At 33.4% G+C, this 19174-nt stretch overlaps 1 protein-coding gene across 3 annotated transcripts in view; it reads right to left on the minus strand.

Annotated features, from left to right (window-relative positions):
• The window catches only part of LOC132695749 (uncharacterized), a 257921-nt gene that overhangs the window by 218720 nt on the left and 20027 nt on the right, over positions 1-19174 (minus strand). For all 3 annotated transcript variants that reach the window (XM_060660205.1, XM_060660212.1, XM_060660217.1), the window contains exon 2: positions 8357-8471. The gene's annotated coding sequence lies outside the window, so the exon portion shown is untranslated. The remainder of the gene's footprint in view (positions 1-8356; positions 8472-19174) is intronic.

Consider the following 19174-nt stretch of genomic DNA (forward strand, 5'->3'; position numbering starts at 1 on the left):
GGCATTTCATCGATCAATTGTTGCGGTTTACCAACTTAAAGTAGGGTTTGCATAATATTTATGCATATCAATCTTTGTACCAATGAACAACGTTGCTTATTTCATCGATCAATTGTTGTGGTTTACCAACTTAAAGTAGGGTTTGCATAATATTTATGCAAATGAACAACGTTGCTTTACTTTTGTGGCGAAAATAGACTCTATTTGACGTCACTTTCATAGTATATATAGCAGTAGTCAACTAACAAACCAATTTTTAAATAACTCCTTCACTTTTGTTTGCTTGAAGTAATGAATAAAATTTTCTAATTCAACTTTCAAAATAATGATTAATGAAAGGATCGGTTGTTAACTCATACAAAAATGGTTGTTGAACTAATGAATTCATTCAATGAATCAATGTTTTTTTAATGTCCAGTGTTCATTCATATTACAAGTATAAACAAACATTTTTTCAGTGTCGTTATCATTCGTTGACATATAGCTCATACCAAATAAACATTTAGTCAGCACATATATTTTTAATCAAAATGTTTTATATTGCAAACATGTAAACATTTGTTACTTACAATATAAATGATCTGAATTTTATTTGCTCATTTATAAATCTTAATAAAAAACATAATAGTAACCTTCAGTGCTTCTAAATATTAATAATCACAGGCAACCATTATTTGCCATTTAACATTTAGATTAAGGACGAGCTATAAAATAAACGGCCCTTACCTGAATCCGAAGTTCTAGAGTACCTGTTTGCCTTACTTTCGCTACTCATTAAACGTGAATTATTAAATTAAATTAGTTTCCGGAATAACGGATAATTAGCACATAATTTGCACCATTAAGATATGTATATCTGGATAAAAATATGAATTTGGACAAGGTAAGTATGAATAAAACAACACCTCATATATCACGTGCATTGCCAAAATATGATGCTTCACATTCAGCAAGATATATCTGGTGGCGTCCATAATATCAAATAATAAGCAAACAATGTTTTAAGTAGTTCATACTATTTTAATGTTTAAAATGTACATATATGGAGAACAGGTAAAAATGGTGTTAAGAATTCATAAACCCGATGTTATTTTAAAATTGGGTTTGAATTAGAATTATTAACCGGGATACAGAAATGCAATATTTGTTTTGTTATTTTTTGTTACGCGCCAACAATTTTCTATATTTAAACTATTTAACTTTTAAAAAGTCTGCTAAAAGACATTTTGTCTATATAAGGATTTTCGGCGCCTCTCGGCTATTGCTCATTTGGTGCACTCGTGTTTTAATTTTTGCGTTTTTACTGCAGATAAATAAGTAGGACAACCTGGTGCAGAGGGTACTGCACTTGCAGTATTTATTATATTTATACATATTCATACTGAATAAAAAAATAATAAATGAAAACTGATTTTGATCAAATAAGGCGTAGGTACTTACTCTACATCTTACGCACGATGCTGTGTTAATAAACAAAACAGCCCTAAGTTAATACCAGTATTGATGTCACGAAATGCTAGGGTTTTTTTTTTCATTATTTCAACATTTCCCACCAGCCCGGAACACACTTGACGTGAATTTGTCTTTTCCTAAGGCCCACTTGACACCCACATTTACGCACACAGTAATTTTGAAAGGGAAAAAAATGTGACCTTCTCCCCTGCTGCATAGGGCAGGTTTGTAGCTCTTTCAAATTAATGGTTTTAAAGATAAAGATCGCGTACCTTAAATGAGATTACAAAATTTTGAACTTGCTAGCCCATCTTGTAGGTATGATCTGTTCATAGATATAAGAAAGTGACCAATTGCTTTTGAATCGGATTATCCAAGGGTGGTCATTAACATACAATGCAACAAGATTATTACTTAAAGTTTCGGAATTTAAATTCAGTTAAAATTGTGGTCCGCAATAGAAAATAATTTTATACCTACCTGTGTTTAATATTCTTTGGTTTTACTTAGTTTAAGTTTAAGAGTTTAGTTTATAGCGACAGTGATACTGATATATTATGTGAATAATTTTGAGTAATTTAAGTAGGCAATAAAAATGATTTGTAATTTTATTTTAGATTTAAACATAAATACATACATAAATATTGTTTAGTATCTTTCCTAAAAAAAACCCAAATAATTAAATTCTAAGCAAAGTACGGACCTGTTCGGCCATATTTCATTCTTACAGCTTGCCCGGGTCTTTTCTTAATTCGTATCAGTTAGTCACTTTCTTATATCTATGAACAGACTTTACTTACTCTACATCTTATGCTAAGATTTTAAAAGTCACCACGCTTGTCGAAAACTATTTCAGTAAGACCTCCAGTAACCTTCAGTGGTTCTAAATATTAATAATTAGATATTATGAATATTGGAATGCTATTCTAAGTCACTGAAATCACTAGAATCCTCCTCCTCCTCCATTATTCCTTCTATATGTGTAATTGAATTTTGCCACATTTAAGGAGTAACAGTTTCCAGTGCCTTTTTTGTCAAATTTTTAAACAAGCATCTTGAGTTGGATCATCTATGCCAATATGTCGATTATTAGAATTTTTTGTAGTTCCCCAAATAAGTTCGATCGGTTTAAAACTACAGCGATTTGGAAGTAATCGTAAAACTTTATGTCCATACTGTTCTGCCAATTGAACTGCCACATATTTCTTTGTTGTTTGTACGTAAAAGATAGAGAGTTGAACATAAACAGAAAATAAACAGTAAATTCTTAAAATTTTGGTATTGTAGGTATTGGTATTGCCATGCTACAACAGTTTAGAATTGAATATCGTGTTTGGATGCTCGACTAACCAAAACTGTAGTAAGAAAATGTTTCTGGTTCATTTTCCCAGGATAGATCTTAAGTTGAGTTTTCGAAATTAGAGTGATTGACCTTGAGCGAATACAATTTTATTGCCCACAGACATCTTAGAAAATAGTACAATTTTGAAAAATTAAATTCCTGTCAAGGAAAATGAAGTGGTATAAAGCAGGAGGCTAAAAAAATCAACTAACAGAATTACGGTTTTTTTTTCAAAGAAGAATAAATGTACTGAGGAGTAAGCAACCGTAATATTTTTATTCTAGCCAACTTCGTTTTTTTATAAAATAAAAATATGTTAATATTATGGTTAATTTTTAAACATAGTTTTTAGAGATGGAGTATGTTAGGCAAAACTTGTTTAGAAGTTCAAAAATAAGAATTTACAGTTTGTTTTATTTAAAAAACAAATTTAAGGTTATTTTTGGTGTACTTGCAAACGACATTTAATCGTTTTTATGCTTGAAATGTTTACAATATTCAACTCTATCAACATACCAAATTTTTTTTTTTCTCAAATAATTTTGAAATGCTGCTGTGGACAGTAGTTTCGTTACCGTTTTAGTTACAGTGAGTATCCGAAAAGCTACTTTTGGCTGGAATTCGATGCAAGTTGATTAGAAAAAGCGGTATTTTATTCATATCTTGTGTTTTGTCATAAAAAATCTTGGAGTTATTATTCAATCCAGATAGCGAAATTTTAGTTTGGTATCTGCCAATTTGATATAGGTTTCGTTACAACCTGTGGTTCTAAATTAATATCTACAAGTTTCATGGAGTTTTTGTTACCAAAATTGGCGAAAATATTGATTTTGAAAATATTTATTACAGTTTATCTATTTTTTTTATTATTCCTACTTATATAGTTTCTAGTTACTTGATCTTAAAATAATTAATATATGAATTATCTTTCCATCTACATAATTACAATTATGTTTAATTATTATTATTATATTATTCTAATAAACTATCTGAAGTAGCACCGCTGTCACATCACTTTCGTTCACCAATTTCCTCTTTCTATTATGTGTAAATTGGTGTGACTCTAATTTAGGAACGATTCGAGGAAAATTTTCCTTGCAATTTATCTGCACCTTGTTGTTGTCCACCCTGTTTAATAATCCCTGTCATTGCAAATTTATATTTTCACATACTGATTATTTTGTAATTCGAATTGAGTGAGGGTGTAATGTAGACGCCATTTACGGTTATGAGTGAGTTTATCGGGGCATTAAAAATGGCCAAATTATGCCGGACGGAAAAAATCCGATATAATGCTTCAATACCATTCTGCGATAAGCACCAAATAGACCGAAGTCGATACCTCGATTAAGATTTAATAGAACTGGACACCGACAGGATGTCGACATAATGGAGAGGGCGGCAGTGCTAAAGCATCGGACTGATGGGGTTATTGACTTCCAAATAATGTTAAAATGATAAAGCCGCTTACAAAAGACACGGGCGGCGGAGAAGCAAATAATTGAATATAGGTCATTGCCCCAAATCATGATATTTAGTAATCGAATTAAATTTCGCTATTGTCATAAGGCAGGTAGGGGTAGAGACCAACATTGTCTACAATGAATATACAGGGTAGTTCATTGATAGGGGTTAATAAAAGCCTCACACAATTTATTTTGTTTTGGTTGATTTAATTCTTATTATTAATGAAAATAAATCCTTATACAACTTTTTCAAAGAAACTTCCACATGCCACTGTAATGCTATGTACAATTCTTCGACATTCCTCCTGCGTCGTTTGTTGATAAATTGAACTTACTGACATTTCGCCAATCTTTTTTCCAAACTGGTTTCAAGAAGCCAACAAGATGATTGGCGAAACGCCAGCAAGTTCAATTCATCCACAACCGACGCAGGAGAAACTCAGATAATTTATAAATAGTAAATCCTCCGTATACTCACTGATGCTTTTTTTTAAACCTGCAAAATTATCTAATTTCCGTTTTGAAAAGATTTTCTTCAAAGTTTGTAAGTTTTTTCGAACAAATTCTAGGTCTAAATTATTTTTCCAATGTTTTATATTTTCGATTAGATTTAGAGATACTGCTGAGCTGCTGTGTCACGGTTTGTATTTGAATGTTTTACAATAAATTTCAATAGATTCTGGACAGTTTGGAGAACAGACCATCCTATTTAAATGAGCACCAGAGCAGACAACAAAATCATTATGACATGAAAATAGAAAAATATTCCGCATTTCCACAGTTGGCGAGTTCTACCAGCTCTAATCCCACATACCACCGGCACAACGTAGTACATTTCAGAAATATTCATGGTAAATAAAATTCATAACCAAGGTAGCACAATTTTGAAACCACTAACCGTATATCATATTTATATGTGTTTAACAGTATATGTCCTAAAATGATGCTTTGAGGAGCTCTCTTTGAAGTTAGTGGGAGTTAGATATAACTTTATATAAAAACAATACACGTGTCACTTAAGCCTCAAAAACGTTAATTTACAAATAAGAATATTGTGGCTTATAAATATTAATCAGTTCATTAGTTGTATTGGGCCCGGGCCTACACCCAGTTTGTCTTATATATTACTCTCCAATATTCTACATATTGTAAACTTATTTTAGCAATAGGAAATAGGAAATACAGTGTTTATAAACTGCTTAATAACAAAGGTCATCAATGGTGTAAGGTGGGGCTTAATTAAAGAAAGTATTTTAATATCTTTGCCGTCCACACTTTTTGAATTTGACTTAATTTTGGATATTACTCTCTCCACATGCTTCTCAGTTACAGTTGAAAAGTATAATCGATTAGTAATTCCGTCATAAAGACGACCCAAATACATCTCCGAGATCGTACTGTTATAAGCCTGCTCGTCACTACCATGAGGTGGAAAAGTTTCCTTAAAAAACTGATCAAATTTGGATGGACCTTATGTGCGGCAGTCTGGTGTTAGTGCTCAAGTAATTCAAGGTTCTCCAGAAATCTGAGATCTGAACGAAATTTATAAGCAAGCAATTTCTTCACTTCTCAGAGCGATAGTAAAAAGGTTCCCCAAGGTTTGGTACTCATTTTTGGCTGCCTCGCTCTTTAATTTTTTGTACTTAGATAAGTCTTTATTTCTACGTCATTTTATAAGTTTGAAATTAAGCAACCAAGGTGCCGGGACTTTGCTTATTTTAGACGGTTTAAGGGGAGCATGAATACTGAGTAAACTATCTGAATTTTTGTTAAAGAAAGAGAGAATCTCGTCAACATTAGTCATACTATAAAGAATATTCTAAGACACAACTGATAAATCAGAGATAAATTGCTCATAATTAAAGCTAGTGTAGACGAGATAAGTTCGGAATAGCGCTTGAGGCTTGCTTAGAATAAGAGGGAACTCTAATTCATCTCCTAACCAGCTGCGCACCAGAATCATCCGTTATCCAATATTAAAGGGGTGCTGTAGTTTCTCGAGAGTACCGCCCTCTTTTCTCACACATTTCTGTTCATAGATATAGACAAGTGATTCTTTCGTAAGCTGGGCTAAGCGCCGGTCTAGTCATTTTCAGTACATTTTTTAACTATAGTCGCGAACATATTTTTGGAAACTTTGTTACACGGCAGACCTATCTTTTTGCAATTAGCCTCTGTTAATGTGTTCATCGCAGGCAACCATTATTTACCATTTGATATGTGGATTAAAGACGAGCTATAAAATAAAGGGCTCTTACCTGATTCCGAAGTTCTAATAATAAGCAAATAAAAAATGTTTTAATTGGTTTATACTATTTCAATGTTTAAAATATAGTACATATATGGAGAATAGGTGAAAATGGTGTTAAGAATGCATAAACCCTATGTTATTTTAAAATTAGATTTGAAGAAGCATTATTACCCGGGATACAAAAATGCAATATTTGTTTTGTTATCTTTTGTTACACGTCAACAAAACTATATTTAAACTATTTAACTTTTAACAAGTCTGCTAAAGACATTTTGTTCATATAAGCGGACTTTCGGCTATTGCTCGTTTGGTGCATTCGCCTTTTAATTTTTGCATTTTTGCAGTACGGATTTATACAAATACATATTCATACTGAATAAAAAAATAATAAATGAAAACTGATTTTGATCAAATAAGGTGTACTGTAGGTACTTACTCTACATCTTACGCACGATGCTGTGTTAATAAACAAAACAGCCCTAAGTTAATATCAGTATTGATGTCACGAAATACTAGGGTTTTTTTTTCATTATTTCAACATTTCCCACCAGCCCGGAACACACTTAACGTGAATTTGTCTTTTCCTAAGGCCCACTTGACACCCACCTTTACGCACACAGTAATTTTGAAAGGGAAAAAAATGTGACCAATCTTTCATAAAATCCTCGTAGAATTAGAGAGCAGATATGCAGTTCACCACATAAAAATGTGTGATATAACAACGAATTCTTTGAAATATATACGATAACCTGATCGGTCAAAAACTACCAGTGTTCGAAGTACATATGTGTTAAATCAGGAAGTTGTCTGGATTCCAATTTTAGCAGAACGTATATTGAACCAAGTCTGAACACCTTGCTCTTAACTAGATGTGATTAATTTTTCTTATCTTCCACTGATTCCCTGCTATTACGTATCATCCTACACTATCAAAGTTAATACATTTATTGATTTTTCTATTGCATTGCATGCTCATTTTTGTTCTGTCTGACCTACTACTATAAGAATATATACCGGGTGTGCTACTTAAGATCGTAGATACCATCCAAATATTTCCAATACTTTAACCTAACCAAAAAAAAATCTTTCAATAGTTTTCACAGAAAAATTTATTTGAAAAAGTGGTTAAAATTCTCTAAAAATTCATGTTTTATCTAATTTCGAAAATATTTTTTTGCGAAAAATTCCAAATTTAACTTAATTTTTGAAGAATACCTTTCTAATTTTTCAGAAGTCTTCCATTGTAGAACAGTTCTTTAATTACTTTAAGGATAGATGGATAGATGAAATTATTGTAATCAATTGAATTGAATATATTTATTTTTTTAATGCTTCTGAAAATATATGTCAACACGTCTATTGTTTATTGATATTAAGTTACATCCTCATTTAAACAGGAGTTCAACTTTGCTTTAAAAAAATCTTCCTTCCCGTTCGAACCAGTGGACGGAAACTGAGTTTCATAACTTTTAATTTACAATTATTTTACTTAATGTTTATTTGTTTCATTGTGGCTACGACTAGGTCTAGGTCGCGAAATCTATTATTTTTTATAAAATCTAAAAAATACTGAAACTTCCTATTACATTATTTAGGTTCGTAGTAAAACGCATGCAATGCATGATATGCAAAGCTTATTAAACTTTCGAAGTAGCTTTCATATGGAAGTTCATATAGAAGAAGTAAGTGAAGATAAAAAACGTTAAACGTTCTGGAATCGGTTTTTATAGTTTTATAGTTTACGCCTTTTGTGCAAAAATTGTAATTGACGCAAGTTTAGATATAAACAGTTCTTTTATTTGTTCAAGAGCCAAATTTAAAACCACTGCAATAAATGGTACTTACGTTGGGATGGGCTTGGTGCAATGGGGACGTTTGATTGCCAGGGGTTGATTTTTGTCGCAGTCGGGCAAGGGCCGAGCGCAACCCTTCCGTTATAGAGCTGTGTTCACCATCACCGCTGCAAGGAAAACAAAGGAATAAGTCTCTGCGATGTCTATTGTAAAAAAATACCAATGCAAGCCCCCTCTTTATTTGAACCTTATCGTTTTCTTAGATGAAAACGGGCTACGTAGTATGCGATTGACCCAATTTTCCTGCGAACTTATAAAAGGTCAGAAGAACTTTGCGAAGCGGAAGTTTTAACGATCTCTTGTATCAAACGTAATTTCTCACTCGCCGGGCAAATTGCACAAATGAATATAAATTTGCTTTTTGGAACGAATTTATTAGGCATGTAACGATTCTCGAAGATATATGCAGCTTGTCTGAAACTTTACGGAGTGTGTGGAAAAGAAAAACTAATAGTATTTTAATCTAAAGAGACAATAGGGCAATATTGCATACATCAGAGGTAAGCGACATATGTATTTACAGTGATTATTACTAGAGAGAATGTAATGTACACTGTGTGCCAAATAAAACGACCCACTATACAATCTGGAAACCCATCGGAGATACGAAAAAAAGTTTCATACAAAAGTTTGTTGGACTCTCCTGAAGATTTAAAATGTTATAATTTTGTTGATACTCGGTGTCCCATAAGTGTCCCCCCGACATTAACTTTGTTATTTTAAATGTAACACCCTATATATTTCAACATTTTTTGAATCCTCAGTTAAATTAAAGGTCACTTTCTTAAGAAATTCCAATTCGAATATTGCATAAATTGAGGTTATGTGTTTTATTTCATATTTTGATTGCCCGATATAAAATTGTGTTGTGACGTTACTGATAGGTATTGCAACGAAAATTTATCCACAGACAGATGACAGATGCGCCTCAGCTTATACAGGGTGCCCCAAATAGGTCGTGCTGTTTTGGCGAATTCAGTTAACAAAATCTCAAGATTTTCAAATGGAACATCCTATATTTTTTATTCAGATAACAATTCTAGGACTAAAAATAAGGTAAGTTTGTAATTTATCTTATATTTGTGGGCAACTTTAAATTCAACAAGAATTTATTCGGGTGTTATTTTGAACCTCGAACATCTATGTCCTAGAATTGATATCTGACACCATGTCAAACTGATCGAGTAGTGCATCATATCTCTGTCGTTAAATTTTCGTTGCAATACCTGGATCAGTAGCGTCACAACACAATTTTATATGGGGCAATCAAAATTTGAAAAAAACACACTCAATTTCTACCTAAACTATGCAAAATTCAAATAGGAATTTCTTAAGAAAGGATCCTTTATTTTAACCAAGGATTCAAAAAATGTCGAAATATATAGGGTGTTCCATTTAAAATAACAAATAGGGTAGTTCGAGGATAGATGGCGCAGAAGGTGAGATGGCGCAACCGCTAGAGCTACAAACAAGTCGAGACGCCATGGTGTACTTTAGTTCATAGTTAAACAAGCCGCCGAACTGTGTATGTCTACCGGTTAAACCCGTATTTTCCTATAATTTTTTTGTGATTCGGTTGGGATGAAAATATTATTCCGAATTCCTTCTTAGTGCTGATTGACCTTGATTTTAACAATAATTTTAGGTAAGTAAAAACATCTATGTTTTGATATATAACTTTAAAATTGCGAATATTTTAAAATGCGTTCAGCTTGTTAGGTGCGCCATCTCCCCTCCCACGGCGGGGATAGATGGTTCACTTATTTTGAGGTGAGATGGCTCAATAACATTCCTTTTCTTTTCCAGTATGCCGACCAATTACAAGCGCACCGGAAGTTGCTCCAGGGCTAATTGGACTGAACAACAGTTAACTGAAGCCATTCAAGCCGTTAATGAAAAAAGAATGGGAGTTAATGAGGCTTCAAGAAATTTTGGAGTACTACTCCATGAAGAAGAAAAGCGAAAAATTATGTGAAGAAAGGCCCTCTTGGACCCTCGTCAACATTAGGCGACGCTGCTGAAGGAAAGTTGGTTAAACACATCCTAAAACTTCAAAAAAACGGATTTTCTCCTACACGATTCGACGTGCGAAGCATGGCTTTTAAATTGGCCGGACAGCTGGGAGTTAATAAGGAATCGAGACTAGCTGGCTTTCCGTGACTTAAGTTATTTCTTCAGAGATATCCAGAGCTGTCAGTGAGAAAAGCAGAAGGGGTCTCCATTAATCGATCCTTGGGTATGAAGAAAAAAGACGTACAGCTTTATTTCCAGGTGTTAGAAAATACTCTCACCCAAAACAATCTTATGGGAAAACCTGGACATATTTTTAATATGGATGAGACTGATCTGCAGCTAAATAATAGGCCGGGGCATGTCATAGTTAAGAAAGGATCTAAAAACATCGCAAGTATCAGCTCCGTTGAAAAAGGAGAAACTGTCACAGTTATAGCTTGCTGTAACGCGGAAGGTGTTTTTATCCCCCTACCTGCGTTATGAAAGGTAAAAATAAAAAACAAAAGTTCGAAGATGGGATGCCACCTGGATCCTTGGTTTACATGTCGAAGAAGTCGGCCTACGTTAATAGTGACATATTTTTTAAATGGCTTAAAGATCAATTTGTTCCCAGAAAGCCACCAGGGACAGTTTTGTTGTTGCTTGATGGCCATACGTCACATTGCAGTAACGTGGAGGTGCTAGAATACTGTATTGAACAGAACATCATATTATTTTGCATGCGACATACGACACAGTTTTTGCAGCCCCTAGATAGATGCTTTTTCAGATCGTTAAAAGTAAACTACTATTCAGCTTGTAATTTATACATTAAAAATAACCTAGGACGAAAGCTCACCAGATTACAGTATGGAAAGTTACTTGCTGAGGGATGGAATAAGTCTGCGACTGTAAATAATGGAATTTCAGCGTTTAAGCCTACTGGAATTGTGCCTTTTAATCCTTCTGCAATCCCAGGTCAAGCCTATTTGACTGAAAATAATAATGTAGTTGATCCTATCCCTGATCCAGTACAAAATGAACAAAATCTTACTGGTGGTTCTCAAAGTTATCCTGAAGGTTTAGCTGATGATAATCAACAGCCTTGCTGCAGTTGGCAGACTGTAGATGCACCTGTACCAGAAAATCAAAATAAACCTCCTGCAAAAACCAATAAAACTACTCCTGTTAAGCGTACCCCTGGAAAATTACTGGATATCATCTCGCCTGTTCCAGTTGTTTCTGCTGAAGTTAATTTTGTTCGACAAAGGGACAAACAGCTGGCAGAAATTTTAACTACAGAGGCAACAAGAAAAAGAAAAAAACTGATAAGACAACACAGAAAGGAAAAAACATTAGTAAAATGGAACCAGTTATTAAGAAATTAAAAATTACTAAAATGAAAACTAAGAAAGCTACGCAAAGCTCATCTTCAGACGACGATTTAGAAGCACCGATATTCGATGATTCTTCAGATGATGTCGATGACGCTGACGAGGCTTGCGCTGGTTGTAGCGAGGAGTATTCCCAAACCACAAAATCTGACGACTGGGTTCAATGCTTATGTTGCTCCAAGTGGTTTCATGATTCCTGTTCCAAGCTTGTTAACTTTTGCGATGAATGTGGTTTTATGATGTACAAAAGAAAGTGAAATTTTGGCCAAAAAACTTTTTTTTGTTGCGCCATCTCACCTCAGCACTGTGGGAGAGATGGTTTTTGTAAACTATTTTAATTTTTTTCAATAATTGAAACATTTATTTTTATATTGATTTTATATATTTTATACGCATTTCTAACTCGATAAAGATTCGTTTTAAAAAGAAACTGCAGTTATAATTTGATTCACAAATATATTAACATGAAATTTCAAAACCTGGGCCATCTATCCTCGAATTACCCTATGAAGTATGGGGGGGGGGGCGGGCTGGGGACACTATACAGTGGATGTTTCGTCAGGAAACGAGTACATTATAGAGTAGTATAAAGATACATGGAATTATGTTTATAAACAATACGATAACACACATTTAACAGTACAGTATAGAACAGTTACAAACGGATATACAAACAGTACAAACATATTGACAAAATGTAGAGAAAATATCACTAAAATCATCAGAGCACTCCTGTATATATGTTTCAAATTCTTTCAGGTCTTAGAAAGCATTGGTTGACAGAAGCTTTCTGATGCACTTTTTAAATTGTCTTGTAGATAATGCTTTTATATTTGTAGGAAGCAGATTATAGTAATAAGGTCCTGCGTAATTTAGCGACTTTTTGTAGAACATGTGGTTCAGTCTTGGCTTTAGAAGGTGTTCTCTGTTTCGGGTGTTATAACCGTGGACATCCGTGTGTTTCTTGTGAGATCCTTTATTTTTATGAACGATGATGAATAATTTAAATAAATATATGCAAGGCACTGTTAGTATTTTATACTTTATAAATATATCTTTGCAGGATAGCCTCGGGGGCAGTCTGAAAATCAACCTAAGTATCCTTTTTTGCTGAATGAACACCCTCTCCGCATCACTTGCTTGTTTAAGATATTATATGAAATAGACGAGTATGCTGAGGCGTAATAGAAAGTCAAAAAGGATCTTTCAAACAAAGAATTTCTGATTGTTAACATTGCAAAAAACGTTTTGTTCAGTTTATTACAAACACTATCTATGTCGTAGTCCCACTTTAGGAAGGCATCGATGTAAGGTCCGCGAAACTTGGTTTAATTCCACGCGTGAACCCGCAAAGCTGAACGCTAGGTTAGTCAGAGGTTTAACATACTGACCAGTGAATTCGATCGCAACTGTTTTTTCCAAATTTATGATCAAACGATTCTGTTTGCAAAAATCAACAAACTGTGCCACAACACTAAAGAACCTATTGATCAGCTCCTGAGCTTCCCTTCCGGAGACGAAGATGGATGTGTCGTCCGCGTACATAAAAACGCGGCAGTTGTTATTGAGGAACTCAGGAAGGTCATTCACATACAGAAGAAAAAGTAGTGGACCTAAGATTCCTCCCCGGGGCGTGCCTAAGTTGACGTTGAACGGTTCCTCGAAACCCCAGGCATTCTAGTTTTTTTGCCATGATATTCAAATCTAAGAAATCGAAGGCGCGCGATAGATCAAAAAACACTCCCACAACTGCCTCACCCATGTCGAGTTTGTTGTAGATATACTGGACACGGTCATTAGTCCCCGTTTCCGTTGAGTAACCAACACGGGAACCATGTTGCACATTCGATATAATGTTTTCTTGCTCCAAAAAATGTGTGATTCTGTCGTACATGGCCTTTTCGAGTACTTTAGAGAACCAACCTGCGATTGTTATAGGCCTATAATTCTCTATTAGCTCTATTAGTTCATCGATTCCAACAGATCGCTTGTTTTTGAGTGATTGAATTAAGGTTAGTACCTCTCTATAGGTGTATGGCATGAAAATCATACTTTTTGCTTTGGTGGTTGGAAGAGTGCCAGTTTCATCTTTAGTGAATATAGTATCGATCTTCGACTGCACGTGAGTGGAAAAAATTGTCCGAATTCATTTGCTAGTATGTTATCATCAATTACATTGACATTATTAACATTTATTCGTATACGGCGTTGAGTTTTTTCCTTACCCAGCTTCTCGTTGACAAGTTCCCACATTTTTTTAATTTTGTTGTTATAAAGACTTATTAAGTTCTACGTGGTGTAGAACTTAACACCTTTTGTTATCATTTTCTTTACACATGCTAACTAAATATTTCTGCTTCGAGATCATGGTTTACCGAAAAACACACAAAACAAAAAAACCAAAATTCAAACAGAATCTTAGCTCGACTGAAAAGTGAAAAAGCACAATTTTACCTAGTACAGCTTCATCTAATTTTATTGAATCAATTAATTACTTTCAATGAAACCACTTTGAAAGGTTTTAGCTCGCTCCTTTTGGGTTGCTTTGATCTAGCGGAACGCACTGATTAGCAGGACTCTTTGATTAAAAAGATGTTCTGATAGGGGAGTAATTATTGGGGGTTTAAGGCACTCGCTGAGTTAATTGACCCTAAAAATATTCTTTTGTTTGACCTAGATTTGCGACTTCCGCCTGATTTCACGTCAAAGCACGCCATGCAAAACTAATAAGAAAACTTCCAAGCCGATATAGTCTTAGTGAATAAAGCGACGACTTGGGGGTCTTTCACGCGTCTGAGAAAGAAATTAATTCCGCACATTTCACGCTCGAGTTATTCTGAGCATCAGCACCGTAATATTTTTTTTTATTCCGTAGGGTGTTGCCAGGTGGAAACGAATAAATCACCAAATTATTGCGCAATTTTTTCTTTGTTCGTTGGAAATATTTCATTCGGTGAAAGTTACGAAAATTAAACTGTTTATTTGTCATAACGATTATTGAGATGGTTAACTTTCGATATACGATAATGATTTAAAATAATTTTGAAGGTTGAATCTTCAAAAAGCGCTGTTCCCTTCTTGTTCACATAGTTCACGTTTAATAGATTTTTAAAATACATTATATACCTGGTGGCAACGAAACTATTGTCTACAGCGGCATTTTTTGCCTTGAGATAGTGTTGAATGAACACCGAAAATCACCTCAGCTTTGTTATTTTAAATGGAACAACCTGTATATTTAATATAATTTTTTGAACTCGCTAGACGATTCTTAACAACTTTTGTCTAACATACTGAATATCTAAAATCAATAGTTTTTAAATACAGCTCAAATAATTACATAATACCAAGATATTTTAATTTTATGAAATATCCCAGAACAAACAATATGACGATTACTTACTTCTCCTTCAAAGCGCTATTCAAAAAAATATTGAAAAAAAAATTGTCGCCATTTTAAAAACATGCAGTTATCGCGAATCAATTTTTCAATCTTAGATCAGTTACTGCACAAAAAGCTTAACTTATAAGAATGAAACCGCCACTGTTAAGACCTACTTTTTTATGCTAAATTCAATTATGACAAATTCAACTTCCAGAGACAATTGCATAATTAAAAATTTGGTACTCTATTTATAAGTTTTAATTTATCCCATCTTCAGTATAGAATAATACGGTTTCAAAACTGTCATCCGGCATTACTTGCATGTTTATTTAATTGCATTAACTAATCTACAGCAAATATTAAAAAAATTGAAATAACTGAAAGAAGAAACAAGAAGTTAACAAAAAGTTATCTTCGATATCTTTTCACAATTTTTCTTGCAATATTTTCTTTTTGAATATACGTTATATTATTATAAATGCGCCGTTATAAATGAAGCATTTTTTTTGTCTAAAATAATGTTTTCCGATGAAGGTACTTTTCGCAGTAATGGTGCAATTAATCGACATAAAATGCATTATCATTCAACAGTTATTCCGTTCTAGGTACAGCAAAAGCAAAATCATTGGTCACTTAATGTGTGGTGTGGATAAAAAAACTTTAAAGTTATTTCACCATTTTTTTTAGCGACCACGCGCCTAGATATTTAAACTTTTTTCAGAATGATTTAAATCAATTTCTTCAAAAAGTTTATAACATAGAGATCCAACAAATACGATTTCAGCAAGATGGAGCTCCTCCGCATTACCATCGAAAAGTTCGAGAGATTTTAAATAACCTTTGCCACGGAAATGGATGGGTAGAGCTGGATTGATTGAATGACCTCTTCGATGATATGACTTAACACCACTAAATTTCTTTTTGTGGGGATATGTTGCGTGCAAGAGGCCAAAACTATTTAGGATAAAGAACCAGCAGAGGTCTGTCGGCTAATAGCTTTGCCACAGCAAACTAATCTTATAGCAACAATCTTAGACAGAAAGAAGGATAAGTATTGTCAAAGTTAAAATAAATTGCAAAGTATTACAAATAGATATATGACACATTTATTAAAAGTTGTAGGTTTTTGTACAATTTTTCAGAAAAAAAAATTGTATGTTATGCCATTATATTCCTTTTACTCTGTAGCATCTAATTCAAATTCTGGTGCACATATTTTTTACGTGATCTACCTTTAAAAATAATGGTGCTATTTTAGTATTTTTTTGAAAAATTAAAGTATTGGATAAACTATTATGTTTAGGTATTTATTATTATTAGTTAAAAAGTTGAATAATTTGAAAACGGATTCTGAATAAAATTGTTTTTATCGTCACGCTTTTTTGAGCCGCGTTATATACTTCAAAATAGTTTTAAATTCTGCATCCTGACCAACTTTTATATTTCTCATTTTCTTATAACTTTTAAAACCAATGAGATAATGAACTTTCCTCGATCGTTGACTCACCCTGTACAAGCTAACCCATCCGTTTTTGCATCTTCGCTGACAACAAACTCTGTTTGCAAATTCACAAAAACATCAAACTGGTTTAAAAACACTAATTTGTTTACAAATCTACCTTAGTTTCCGCGATAAATTTAAATTTCCAATATATTATTTACGTTTCTGGATAACTTACAAGACTTAATTTAAGATATTAATTTATAAAGAAAATCGAATTCCCCATTCAAAAGTGTGATTCGAAATATTTTCCTTTTAACATATTTTCGCAATAATCTGAAACTCTTGCACAGCAGAAGCAAAAAAAATCAACCAAACTTTTACATAGAAGAAGCTCATTCCCGCGACGTAGGCACAGAAAACTTATTTGACGATGTTGGAATAGAAAACTGCCCCATTATAGGAGTGCTCCTGTCAGAAGCAATTGTTGATCAGACTACTTAAGAATTTATTCTTGTTTTGTCGTAAAAACCAGAAAAACTGCTGATTAAATGCAACACCGATCGATACGTGGAAATCAGAAAATCAGTATTGATTAAGATACCAGTAAGCTGCAAAACAGAAATAACCAAAGAAGAATTTTCCAACGATGAGAAAATTCGATCAGGGACACCGATCATTTTACGAAAGGTCTAGCTAACGCAAATAAACGCAATGAAGGTTTTGGCTACGGCTAGCCTTTTAAAAATCAAGTTCAATGAAATTCGGAACCAGCAAAAGAAGAAAGCAAGATATTCCCAACTGACTCTGTATCTGCTTATATACCGTTAGAGGGGGGCGGAACTAAAAAGGAACAGGTAAGATGTCGTTGGTTTTTCTTTGGTAGAAGAATTGATTACTTGTAAAAATTTTATTTTGCTCGAATACGATTTGAAGTTCGGTTTCATGATTGCGTTCGGCAATTGTTGATGAGTTTATTTGTCTTAGTCTTAAGGCTCTTTCATGTTTTTTAGCATATTCGATATTTTTGGCTCTGTTTCTCCAAGTTATTCTTTGCCCCGTATGCATGGAATGCGGTGATCTCCTAGTGTCTCGAACAGAATTTAGTCTTTCACGGATTGAAGATATTGAAATATTTTTGGCCAAGTGGTTATATTTTTTAAGAATTTTTGATATGTGCACCGTGATGTTTTGAGTTTAAGGGAGGACCTCAGTGGAAAGTGTGGGTTTGCTTTCGAATTCAGATTTTATTATTCGGAAATTATTAGAGAGAAGTGCAGATGTTAAGTGTTGTAACTGGGTGGTGATGTCAATGCATTAAGATAACCGTGTGCGTGCTGAGGTTTTTTGAAAACAGAATGTCCCAATGTTAAGTTTGATTTGCATTAGTATATTTTACTATGGGATTAAATGTATAAGTTTATAAATAAATGTTTTTAAAAGCGCTTTCTCACAACCACATTTAAGTCGAGTTTTCACATCTGAAATCCTTTTAAAAAATCCAGAATGTATTTTTTTCCATCTTTGCTTGCGATGTTCTTTATCGTCAAATTTTAAGTCAATCAGTGATATTTTTGTTTTGTAAATAAATATTAAAACGCATTACGCAAAATTATCTAAACAAATGCATATTGTTTGTATTAAACGATTCGCAAATTAATCACAAGCGTTATACTGCCAAACAATTTTATATTTAAATTAATTGCAGCAAACCATCGCAAATAATAAATTTAATAGCGACGATATTATTCAATAAATCGTCGAGAAAGGCCACAACATAACACATTTAAATAATTTTTGACGCGTCGATATAGAAACTCATAATCCATATTTTCTAAAAATATTCAAGGAGACTATTTTAATTCATTAGGTTCACATTAATATATCTTCAACTTATTCTAATAATGCAATAATATACATTTCGGTCCGAAATTCTCCTGACCTATGATTTAAATATTTGGACATGAATATATGGCAAATTTAGCACCATGTTTCCGTTTACTACCAAGTTAAAATATTACAAATTCCACCTGATAAAAATTGAGATTTATTAAATAATTCAATAATAATTCAAAAATTAGGAAAATTTGATATTAATAAAAACCCGCTTCTCCAACAATCATTTTTTTTTGTGTTATGTTCTTTTATTCGTAGGTAGGTAGGTTTTCACTGGGTTTTTGGGCCTGTATTTGACATAAACGACAATGCCATAAACGTTGTTCACTTGCGCTCGTTATTAATTTTTTTCCGTACCGATTTTGGATTATGTAAAAGCACTAATCATTATAGTAGTAAACAGTTCCTAGCCATTTCAATATATCGCGAAAAATTAAAAGATTATTCGACTTACCTGGAAGATTAATATTAATTTTCCGAGCTTGTTCGTAAATAGTAGATGTTCTCGATCATCATGTTTAAAGCAAAAAACGAGTTTTTTTTTGCTTTTTGTCTCCGCCGAACGCCGGCCGGCTGGGCCTGTGAATCATTCTGTTTCGAATCAAAATCGCCTAAGGGGTATCACTGGGTAAAGGATGGGTTTGTATCTATGGACAAGCTCGGAAAATTAATATTAATCTTCCAGGTAAGTCGATTAATCCT

The sequence above is a fragment of the Cylas formicarius genome, unplaced genomic scaffold (assembly GCF_029955315.1).
Source record: "Cylas formicarius isolate icCylForm1 unplaced genomic scaffold, icCylForm1.1 PGA_scaffold_10__41_contigs__length_53128322, whole genome shotgun sequence".
NCBI lineage: Eukaryota > Metazoa > Arthropoda > Insecta > Coleoptera > Brentidae > Cylas > Cylas formicarius.